Below are 12,781 nucleotides of genomic sequence, written 5' to 3'. Positions count from 1 at the left end.
AGGGCCATATCTTATAAAAAAAAATCTTTGTGTCTTTCCAATGTTCTACACATAATAGGAAATTAATAAATAAAAGTTAAATAAATTAATTAAAATTTTAAAATATTTTAAAGTAAATTTTTAAATGTTGAACTGAATTAATATCCTTGGACGGGCCATTAGTTTCTCTTTTCCATCATGCTGTATACCACAGGTCTATTGTCCCCTGTAAGTACATTTTTTCTGTCATTGAGGCCAGGTCTGCGATTACTTATTCAATTTTAGAGCTGCCATCATCGTTCTTCCTCAGATTGAGCTTCACTTACCTCAGCTCTCCTCTGGGTAAAGAATGCAAGTTCTCTCTTCTCTTCTGGCTTCCCCCAATCCAAGCACCTAACTCTTCTCAGTTTGTTTGTTGCTTGGTTGTTGTTTTTTTTCCAAGGGTTTGCACTGTGGGGAATAAAGGAATAAACAAAACAAAGACTTATGTGTCCTAGTGTTGTATATCAATCCTGTGATTTATATCAGTGTAGGTGTTTGTGGGGAAGCTGGGTGGCACAAGGGATGGAATTCTGGACCTGCAGTTAGGAAGACTCATCTTCTTGAGTTCAAATCTGACCTTAAATAATTGCTAGATTGTGACCATGGGCATCATTTAACCTATGTATAGAGAGGTATATAGTTTTCCTAACTGTAAAATGAGGCTAATCCCTATCTCTCAAATTTGTTGTAAGGATCAAATGAAATAAAATTTGTAAAGCTCTTAGTGCAGTACATGGTACATTGTAGGTTCTTAATAAATCTTTATTTTCTTCCTCAGTTTTCACTTAAATGTACACATATGGCATCCTTCAGCATAATGTAACCTTTTGAAGAGAAGGGATTATTTTAGTTTTGTCATTCTATAACCCAAACCTATGGAACATAATAGACTATTCAATTTAACAAACAGTAAGTATCTACTAGGTACTAAGCCAAGGCACCTAGTGGATAGTGTGCTGGGCCTCCAGACAAGAGAACCTGAGTTTAAATCCAGCCTCAGATACTTACTAGCTATGTGACCCAAGGAAAGTTATTTAACACCATTAGCCTCAGGTTTTCTCATCTCTAAAATGAGTTGGAGAAGAAAATGGCAAACCACTACAGTTAAAAAAAAAAGCCTGCTGGGGTAACAAAGAATCATGCTTAATTGACCAAAAAAATAAAAGTGCCAGGAAATGTACTTGCAAATGATATGCAAAGACAAAAATTAAAGTGTAGCTGACCTCAAAGAGTTTATAATCTACTGGAATTTAAGTCTAATAAATGTTTGTTTGAAGTAGATTCCCATAGATTGGGAATTGTTACATGAATTATGTTATAATGAAGAAACATAATGTTATCATGGGAAATTGCCCTCTAGACAATATCCTAAATAGGATCCCTTGTCCCAAGAACTAAAATTCAAGTCTTCGGGTTTCACTGACCTGACCTAGGTCACTGACCGACCATATGTTAAAAAGGAAACATCTGGGACTAAGATTGATGTGTCTTCACTGTGGGTGTCTGGTTCTCAAGACCAAGATGACCCCCACCCCTGTCCCCTCTATATAAACCAGACCTCTGCAATTCTCAGAGTCTTCTACTTCTTGTGGAGGCCCAAGCTATAGCTTGAATAAAGTACCTCTTGTGTATTGCATTACCGTGTGTATCTCCTCCTTGGAATCCAAACCGAACATTTGGGGGCTCATCTGGGATTCCAAAGGTTTGGACCACACAGTGGTAGAGGTATTTGTATCCCTGAAGGGAAATCTGAGTGTGTCTGTTGTAAATCTTGAAATTTCTCAGACTTGTGAATGTTAAACATTTCCACATTGAGGAATCCTCCATTGGAACAAATTCCCTACTGGAAACATTCCCCATTTTGATGTGAGAACTCGCCAGGATCAGAAATGGGAGGACCTCTACTCCACCCATACTTAAGACTGCTTTAGGGGAGAAAACTCCTTGCTAAACAATGAAAGTACTTAGACCCATGCTTATAATAAGGCAAGGAGTTCTTTGAGCTATGCCTGTTTTTTAGAATTGATACAATGGGATACTAGGTACCTAAAAGGGTCGGGCAGGTTTTCTCTTGATGGGATTAGTCGACTCAGCTGTGCTTTCTCTCGTTCAGACTTACTGAGGGGATTAGTCGACACAGCAGTGTTTTCTCTGGTTCAGATTTACAGAGGGGATTAGTCGACTTAGCTGGAATTCAGATGGGCTGTCTTTTAGAAAACATCTACGGTGATTGGTAGATGGAAGAACTTAGGGGAGGTGACATAGGAAAAAAAAACCCTATATAAGAAAAGGAATCTCTTGAGCAAGAGAGGCTTGGAGGTCCTTAGATCCTTGGAGATAGATCCTTTTGGAGGAGGCCCTTTGAAGATCTCTTGAGAAGAAGTCCCTTGGGAGGTTGACTCTGGCTGGGACTCCCTCTGGGGAGACTCTGTTCCCCAGACATCCTTGCTTAAGACAAATCTTGTGGTAAGTGATAAAAGACTGACTGACTGATCTCTCTCTCTTAAGATTCAGGTCTAGGCCATGTTGGCTTAAGGCCCTTCATACTTATTTCCTTTTTCTCTCTTTCCTTTAATTACTCATTGTATTATTAATTAAATTTTCTATAAAACCCAGTTGACTTGGGCATATTCATAATTTGGGAATATATTCTCTGGTGACCACCTTATATTTGATTTAAAAACCAAGACACTGTAGTGAAACATATTTTCAGCGGTCAAAATTTACTCACCCTCTCTTATATCTACTACAATTTATATCTTCCACCATTTAAACTCACTACAGTTTACAACCTCAACTCTTTTAACTACTACAATTTATGACCCTCAACCATTTTAACTATTACATTTTATGGCCTTCCACTCTTTTAATTCCTACAGTTTATGTCTCCCACTATTTTAAATTCTACACTGGACAGTTACCCTGAAGTGATTCCTGTATGGCCTTGTGTTAGTCTTTCATATGTCCTAGGTCCAAAAGATGATACAGCTCTGATTTATATTACTATGGAGCTACACGATTCAACACTCATGTTCTTTTTTTCAGGTTTTGTGACTATAGTGTGATATGTAAATTATTGTCAAAATGCATAAGAATAATTGAGTTATCAGCCTTTTAGGGACATAAAAGGCTTGTTTGAGGGCATGGAAATTTGTTTCTGGACTGCTGATAAACAGGATTTCTTTTAGCTGAAATTAGTGAGACTTGTCTTTTAAGGAAAGAGAAGGCTTCTGGGATCTAATGGTGATGAAGTACACAAAGGACAGAGAATGTCCTGGGATGGCTACGGAGGCATATTCTGGGCTCACCTGGGAATGGAGCTTTTCTGACCATCTAGGCTGTTAGTCCTTGAGTGATACAATGATGACATGAGCCAGTGATAGCTTTGGCCTGTACTTGAAGCCCTCACTGTGTGTCCCTTGGGACATGAGGAAATATTTTCCCTGTCAGCCTTTTCCTTTCTGACAAGTTCCCATAATCAGCACATAATGCAAATTGTAAAATTAAAGTTTTCATTTCCCCAAATAACCTATTAGGTTAATAATTGAAAATTCTTAAATTGTTAGGGAACATACTTTGAAAAGTAGGTGAAGTTTATTAATAGATGGTTTGTATTTGTAGCCTTAATTTACCACAGTTGAAGTTTGGATCTTGAACTTGAATATATAGCTCAAAGCTTTCTCAAATCTCCCCCACAATCTGGGGTAAAGGAATACATCTCTAAAATATTGTTACTCAAGTGTTTATAGATGTTTATAGTTGATGTGTACTTTGCAAAAGGATATTCTTTAACAGAAACATCACATACCAACTCTGCAAACAACTCAGGAATCCAATTTCCTAAAGGGATCTATTCCTGTCAGAAGATGATTTCTGAAAATGAAATCTGTTGGCTAAGATACCCAAATGCAAATGGTTAATATCAATGACTATTGTACTGATTTTTTCTGTTTCTATCTGGTGCTCTAGTTTTTGCCCCAGTCCTGGTTTCTACCCTTCTATCTTAGGGGTTGACTCTCCCCCCTGTGACCTGTCTTCCAATCTGGGGAACCAGTCGCTGGACATCCTTCAGATCTCCAAGCAGGTCCCCATGTACCAAGGACCCAGGCATTCACTGAGGACACGCCCCTAAAGACCCTGTGCCTACAGCCTTTCCCTCCCTGTTCAAGTTTTAGCTACTCCCCTGTGGGATATGTGGACCTTGCATTTGTAACCTTGTCACTTCTCTAGTTTCTTCTAGAGTAGAAGCACTTATGGGAGTCACCCAAATGCCACTGTATCCTTGGCAACTATTTCAGCCTGAAGCCCTGGACATTGCCTACAGTCAATACCTCTCTCCAGACAATAGGCAGGGACAGCTCTACAACCATTCTCAGCTCTGAAGAAGCTACAGAATATTGAGACCATCACCCCTTTCCCCTAGATATGTAGAGAGGGGGGAGATGACATGGGAATTGTACCCCCAGAATCTTGGGCAAACTATTATCCAGGAAATTCTTCTGCTCCTCATAACTACATCCTCGTGACTCGTAGCAACAGTAAATACCTTCTCCCGCCTGAAGGTGCCCAATGGTTGTGTGTATCCTCAGGTTTGACCCCCTGTGTAGCTAAAGGCTCGTTCGACTCCAACCAAGATCTCTGCTTACTGGTGACTGTTTTTCCTAAGGTCTTACTCTATAACAGCAAAGGTCTTAATCAGAGAGGGCTAAATCTTCTATTCTTCCAGCAGGGTGGACTCTGTGCTGCTCTAGAAGAAGAATGCTGTTTTTATGTAGACCACACAGGTCTAGTTTGGGATTCCATGATAAAACTACGAGAAGACCCAGAAATCCTGGTATGAGCATCTCTTTCACAAATCCCATGACTAATAACCCTCATTTCTACTTTATTGGGCCCCCCTTTCATTCTAGTCATTTTGCAGACCTTTGGCCCTTGTATTATTAATAGACTTGTGAGCTTTGTAAAAGAGAGCATTAACATAGTCCAACTCATGGTCCTAAGGCAGAAATACCTGCCCCTAAATGACATCCATGTCCCTAGGAGGACACTGTTCCCATGACTATGATTCCTTATTGTCCTAAAAGAAGTGAGGAATGAAGAAACATAATGTTATCACAGGAAATTGCCCTCCAGACAATACCCTAAATAGGGTCCCTTGTCCCAAGAACTAAAATTCAAGTCTTCAGGTTTCACTGACCTGACCTAGGTCACTGACCAACCATATGTTAAAAAGGAAACATCTGGGACTAAGGCTGATGTGTCTTCACGTTGGGTGAAGACTACTTCTCTACTATTTTGGTTACTGGACAAAATATATTTAAGCTTAAAAAGTGGTGACAAACAAATATTCTGTCCAATAATAAGTTCAATAAGTTCACTTCTCAGTGTGGCATAGCCATTGGACAAGTTACTCCTCTGTTGGACAGGATATATCTGTTAAATGGAAAAAAACCCCACAGAATTATTAAATAATCAAAAGGGGTTCAGTGCTAGTGCCACACACAACTACACAGAGTTCAAGGATTGAACTCTAGCACCTCTGGTCACTAACCTCTGGGAGTGCCACCATGCAAGACAGACTCCTAGGAACAAAAGAATTTGGGGAACCTATATACCATTTGGGAAATCAAGGGACAAGGAAAGATGATTGACATCACTATAGCTACGAAGGAAATGGGAGTGTTCAAACTATATTGACAGGATACAATCAATCTTGGGAAAGGAATCGTAGCTAGAGGTTAGGGTGGCAGAGACCAGGCTACTTACTAAGGATACTAAAGGATCCTTAGGAAATGCTTAGTCCCACTCAACTAGGATTGTCATTCCCCTGAGGGTCTCCCACTCAGTCTGAAACTGCCAGCCTGGGATTCCCTTCAGGGTAGATTCCCATGGGAATAGGGAACAAGTACAAACTTTAGGGTCTCCAACCTATAAGCTAGTCCTGAAACTTGGGGTTCATCAGATCCCCCTAGGCCACAAATTTGGGATTCTTAGATTCCATGTTGACATATCCATTGCTTGGTCATTTCACTGTTGTGCTAGAGCAAGCAGATTGCTCCTCAGGGCTAATTCCTCACCAGACAGCTGTTATACCTACAGACAAACTCAGCTATTTACTACTGAAATCTTGTAAAGCTCATAATATAGTTTTATCTATCTCTAATATTTATTTATCTAGGATCAGGAAAGCTTAAATACAACAGAAGAAATATTAGAAGATGGACTTCTGGTGAGTTCAGGAGGCGGACTCAAGATGGTGGCTTAGGGGCAGCAAAAATTCAGACCTCTGAAAACCCTTCCTCACTGATTAAAAACAAAATACTTCAAGGAGACTGAAAATCAAATCTAAAAACAGGACAGAGTTAAGGAACCCTCCTGCTGGACACAACTTAAAATATATGCCCCCCCAAAAGACTGAGTTCCAGAAAAATCGAGGTTAAGGGGAAGAAAGAAGGAAGATCCCATGACCCCTCCCCCACCTACAGTACTGACCCTCCAATGATAGCTGGAATCTCTGGGCCAGCAAGGGCGCTAGTATAGAGGGAGTACCTTGTGGGCACAGCCGTGCTAGGCTCAGGGCTTTGAACACAGGCAGCAGAGAGGCAGCTGGAGGAGAAGCTCAGAAAAGGCAGCCCAATCACAGACACTCCATATTGCCCCCCTCTTCCCCAGGTTTTGGCCTCAGGGCACATCTAGGTCTGCAAGATCAACTCTGCCTTGGCTTAATCTTATCAATAGGGCAGATAAGAAGCCTTCAGAGGGCAGGGAAGCTTAAGCTCCAACACCCCTCCCCCATGGACTCCATTGAGAGCCTGCAGACTAAAGTCCATGGATGAAGGCTGCAATTACTATAGAAGACCTTAATAACAAGGTGGGAAGCCCAGCTCCTTTTCAGTTTCTGCTGACAGCTGTGGAAGATCTGGCATCAGGGCTCAAACTCACCAATCAGCAAAGCAGAGAAAAAGCCCCATTCAGGACAGAATACCCCAAACCCACAGATCCAGCACATAATGAGAAAGAAAGGGGAACTACGAGCAAACAACAGAAAAATAAAAAAAGAAATTACAATAGACAGCTTCTATCCAGGCAATGAACAAAGAGCAAATGAAATGGAGGATCAAGGAACACCAAGCAAAAACACAGAAACTTCAGCGAATTGGACACAGGCTTTGGAAGAACTCAAAATACAATTCAAAACACAATTAAGAGAAGCTGAAGACAATTGGAGAAAGAACTTAAAAAGCAATATAAGTAATCTATAAAGAAAGGCACTTGAACTAAAACAAGAAAATAGTGTCTTGAAAGCCAAAATTAATCAGCTTGAAAATGAGGCAAAGGAGATGAAAGATGAATTCCATAGAAAATCAGACCAGAAGGAGAAGGTTTAAAAACTAGAATATACCAACTACAAGGAAACAACTTCACAAGGCAGCAGTAAACCATAAAACAAAATGAAAATAATGAAAAAAATTGAGGAAAATATGAAACACCTCATACACGAAACAGAAGATTTAGAAAGGTCCAGGAGAGACAACTTAAGAATCATTGGTCTACCAGAAGATCATGACAAAAGAAGAAGGTTGGACATCATACTACAGGAAATTATCCAATAGAACTGCCTCTATATGCTAGAACAAGAGGGAAAAGTGGAGATTGAAAGAATCCACAGATCACCTCCTGTACTTAATCCCCGACTGATAACACCCAGGAATGTTATAGCCAAATTCAAGAACTATCAGAACAAAGAAAAAAAGATTACAAGCTGCCAAGAAAAAGTCATTCAGATTCCATGGAACTACAGTGAGGATAACACAGGATCAGGCTGCATCTACACTGAAGGACCAAAGGCATGGAATATGATATTCCATGAGTATTTGATTTGCATCCTATATGGAATCAGAAGGGTAACAAATGGACTGGTGGGGAGGGAAGCAGTATAAGGGAGGGAGAGGGTAGGGGAAAGTTTTAAAAAGACTGCAAAGAAAATAAGGGGGGTGGGATGAGAAGGGAGGGGATAGAAAGGGAAGTAAAATAAGGTGGGAGCTAGGGGACTGATTAAAAAAACATTGGTTTAGAAGGAAATAGTGAAAGAAGAAAGGCAGGACTAGGAGTAGAAATCCAAATGTTGGGAAACACACAGCTGGTAATCCTAACTCTGAATGTGAATGGAATGAACTCACCCATAAAATGCATGCAAATAGCAGAGTGGATTAGAATTCAAAACCCTACCATATACTGTCTACAAGAAACACACATGAGGAAGGTAGACACACATAGGGTCAAAGGAAGTGTATGGAGACAAATCTATTGGGCATCAACTGATAAAAAGAAGGCAGGAGTCAAAATCATGATATCTCACAAAGCCAAAGTAAAAATAAATCTAGTTAAAAGAGATGGGGAAGGTAATTACATCTTGATAAAAGGCAGTATAGACAATGAGGAAATAGCTGTACTCAACATGTATGCACCAAATGGTATAGCATCCAAATTTCTAAAGGAAAAACTAGTGGAGCTCAATGATGAAATAGATAGAAAAACTATACTAGTGGGGGACACGAATATTCCTCTATCAGAACTAGATAAATCAAACCAAAAAATAAATAAGAAAGAGGTGAGAGAAGTGAATGAAATCTTAGAAAAATTAGAATTAGTAGATATGTGGAGAAAAATAAATAGGGACAAGAAGGAATATACCTTCTTTTCAGCAGCACCTGGTATGTTTACAAAGATCGACCATATATTAGGGCATAAAAACATTGCAAACAAGTGCAAAAGAGCAGAAATAATAAATGCAATCTTCACAATGCAATGAAAATAATAATTTGTAAGGGTACGTGGAGAGGTATATGAAAAATTAATTGTAAATTAAGCAATATGATTCTGCAGAATCAGTAAAGAACAAATCATGAAACAATTAATAACTTCATTGAAGAAAATGACAATGATGAGATATCCTTACAAATATATGGGATGCAGCCAAAGCAGTACTCAGGGGGGAATTTATATCCTAGAGTTCATATATTCACAAACTAGAGAGGGCAGAGTTCAATGAATTGGATGTGCAAATTAAAAAACTAGAAAGTGAACAAATTAAAAATTCTTAGATGAAGACTAAATTAGAGATCCTAAAATTCAAAGGAGAAATTAATAAAATTGAAAGTCAAAGAACTATTGTTTTAATAAATAAGACCAGAATCTGGTACTTTGAAAAAAGAAATATAATAGACAAAGTACTGGTCAATCTAATTCAATAAAGGAAAGAAGAAAACCAAGTTGACAGTATCCAAGATGAAAAGGGAGACCTCACCTCTAATGAAGAGGAAATTAAGGCAATCATTAAAAACTATTATGCCCAATTATATGGCAATAAATATGGCAATCTAGGTGATATGTATGAATATTTACAAAAATATAAATTGCTCATATTAACAGAGAAAGAAATAGAATACCTAAATAACCCCATGTCAGAAAAAGAAATTGAATAAGCCATCAAAGAATTCCCTAAGAAAAAATCCCTAAGTCCAGATGGATTCACAAATGAATTCTATCAAACATTCAAAGAACAACTAATCCCAATATTATACAAATTATTTGAGAGAATAAGCAAAGAAAGAGTTCTATCAAATTTCTTTTATGACACAAATATGGTACTGATTCCAAAGCCAGGCAGGTCAAAAACAGAGAAAGAAAACTATAGACCAATCTCCTTAATGAATATAGATCCAAAAATCTTAAATAGGATATTAGCAAAAAGACTCCAGCAAGTAATCATGAAGGTTATCCACTATAACCAAGTAGGATTCATACCAGGAATGCAAGGATGGTTTAATATTAGGAAAACCATCCACATAATTGACCATATCAACAACCAAACTGGCAAAAATCACATGATTATCTCAATAGATACAGAAAAAGCCTCTGACAAAATATAGTACTCATTCCTATTGAAAACTAGAAAGTATAGGACACTATTTAGTGTCCTCTACTATCTAGGTATAGGATACTATCTAGAACACTAGAAAGTATAGGAATAGAAGGGCCTTTCCTAAAAATAATAAACAGTATATATCTAAAACCATCAGCAAACATCATCTGCAATGGGGATAAACTAGAAGGCTTCCCAATAAGATTAGTAGTGAAACAAGGATGCCCATTATCTCCTCTATTATTTAACATTGTACTAGAAACACTAGCAATAGCAATTAGAATAGAAAATTTAATTGAAGGTATTAAAATAGGCAATGTGGAGACCAAGCTATCACTCTTTGCAGATGATATGATGGTCTACTCAACCAAAAAGCTAGTATAAATAATCATCAACTTTAGCAAAGTTGCAGGATGCAAAATAAACCCGCATAAATCATCAGCATTTCTATATATCTCCAACCCATTTCAGCAGCAAGAATTAGAAAGAGAAATTCCATTTAAAATCACCCTACACAATATAAAATATTTAGGAATTTATCTGTCAAGACAAATACAGGAACTATATGAACACAACTACAAAACACTCTCCACACAATTAAAACTAGGTCTAAACAATTGGAAAAACAATAATTGCTCAGGGGTAGGATGAGGTAGCATAATAAAAATAATAATCCTACCCAAATTAATTTACTTATTTAGTGCCATACCCATTGAACTACCAAAAAACCTTTTTACTGAATTAGAAAAAACCATTACAAAGTTCATTTGGAAGAACAAAAGATCAAGGATATCTAGGGAAATCATGAAAAAATATGCGAAGGAAGGAGGCCTTGCAACACCAGATCTCAAACTATACTATAAAGTAGTGGTCATCCAAACAATTTGGTACTGGCTAAGAGACAGAAAGGAGGATCAGTGGATTAGACTTGGGATAAATGACCTCAGCAAGACAGCCTATGATAAGTCCACAGATCCCAGCTTTAGGGACCGATATCCACTATTTGAGGAAAACTGCTGGGAAAATTGGAAGACAGTATGGGAGAGATTAGGTTTGGATCAAAATCTCATACTCTACTCCAAGATAAACTCAGAATGGATGAATGACTTCAATATTAAGAAGGAAACTATAAGCACACAGAATAGTATACTTGTCAGATCTTTGAGAAAGGAAAGACTTTAAAACCAAGCAAGAGTTAGAAAAAAATCACAAAATGCAAAATTAATAATTTTGATTACATCAAATTAATAAGGTTTTGTAGAAACAAAACCAATGCAACCAAAATTAGAAGGGAAGCAACAAATTGGGAAGCAATCTTCATAACAAAAACCTCTGACAATGGTCTAATTACCCAAATTTATAAAGAGCTAAACCAATTGTACAAAACATCAAGCCATTCTCCAATTGATAAATGGGTAAGGGACATGAATAGGCAATTATCAGTTAAAGAAATCAAAACTATTAATAAGCACATGAAAAAGTGTTCTAAATCTCTTATAATCAGAGAAATGCAAATCCATAGAACTTTGAGGTATCACCTCACACGTAGCAGATTGGCTAACATGAAACAAAGGAAAGTAATGAATATTGGAGGGGATGTGGCAAAGTTGGGACATTAATGCATTGTTGTTGGAGTTGTGAATTGATCCAACCATTTTGGAGAGCAATTTGGAACTATTCCCAAAGGGCACTAAAAGACTGTCTTCCCTTTGATCCAGTCACAGCACTGCTGGTTTTATACCCCAAAGAGATAATAAGGAAATAGACTTATACAAGAATATTCATAGCTGCACTTTGTGATGGCAAAAAATTGGAAAATGAGGGGATGCCCTCTAATTGGGGAATGACTGAACAAATTATGGTATATGTTGGTGATGGAATACTGTTGTGCTCAAAGGAATAATAAACTAGAGGAATTTCATGGGAACTGGAACAATCTCCAGGAATTGATTGAGAGTCAGAGGAGCAGAACCTGGAGAATATTATACACAGAGACTGATGCATTGTGTTAAATCAAATGCAATGGACTTCTCTATTAGTGGCAATGCAGTGATCCTGAACAACTGGGAGGGAGTTATGGGAAAGAACACTACCCACATTCAGAGGAAAAACTGTGGGAGTAGAAACACTGAAGAAAAACAACTGCTTGATTAAATGGTTTGAAGGGGATATGATTGGGGATGTAGATTCTAAATGAACATTCTAATGCAAACACCAACAACATGGAAATAGGTTCTGATCAAGGACACATCTAAAACCCAGTGGAATTGAGCATCAGCTTCAGGAAGGGGGAGTTGGAGGGGAGGGAAAGAATATGAGACTTGTAACCAAGCAATAATGTTCTAAATTTACTAATTAAATAAAATTTTAAAAAAAAGGTATTCTTCCACATACATAATATATTATGTAGTTATTTTAAAATGGAACTTCTCTATTTCTTTTTGATAGGTGACTCATAGGCTGATGATTTTGTGGGTTTATTTTATATATTAATTTTAGTTGAATTACTAGGGCTGTTTAATATTATATTTTAATAATCATATCATTTACAAAAAGTAATAATCCCTAATATTCTTTTCTTAATCTTATTGCTATGTTTAGCATTTATAGAATCATATAAAATGATGGTGGTAATAACAATGTGCATCTTTATCCTGATTTTACTGGAAAGGTTGCTAACATTGCTTCATTATAGATTATTCCAGATCATGGTTTTAGACATACACATAGATGGACTTTGCTTCTAATAGCAATGCAATGATCCAGGACAATTTTGAGGAACTTATGAAAAAGAATGCTATTCACCTCCTGAGAAAGAACTGTTGGACTTGTTTC

The sequence above is a fragment of the Monodelphis domestica genome, chromosome 1, assembly GCF_027887165.1.
Source record: "Monodelphis domestica isolate mMonDom1 chromosome 1, mMonDom1.pri, whole genome shotgun sequence".
NCBI lineage: Eukaryota > Metazoa > Chordata > Mammalia > Didelphimorphia > Didelphidae > Monodelphis > Monodelphis domestica.
The sequence above is the reverse complement of the archived record's forward strand: the minus strand, read 5'-3'. Positions refer to the sequence as shown.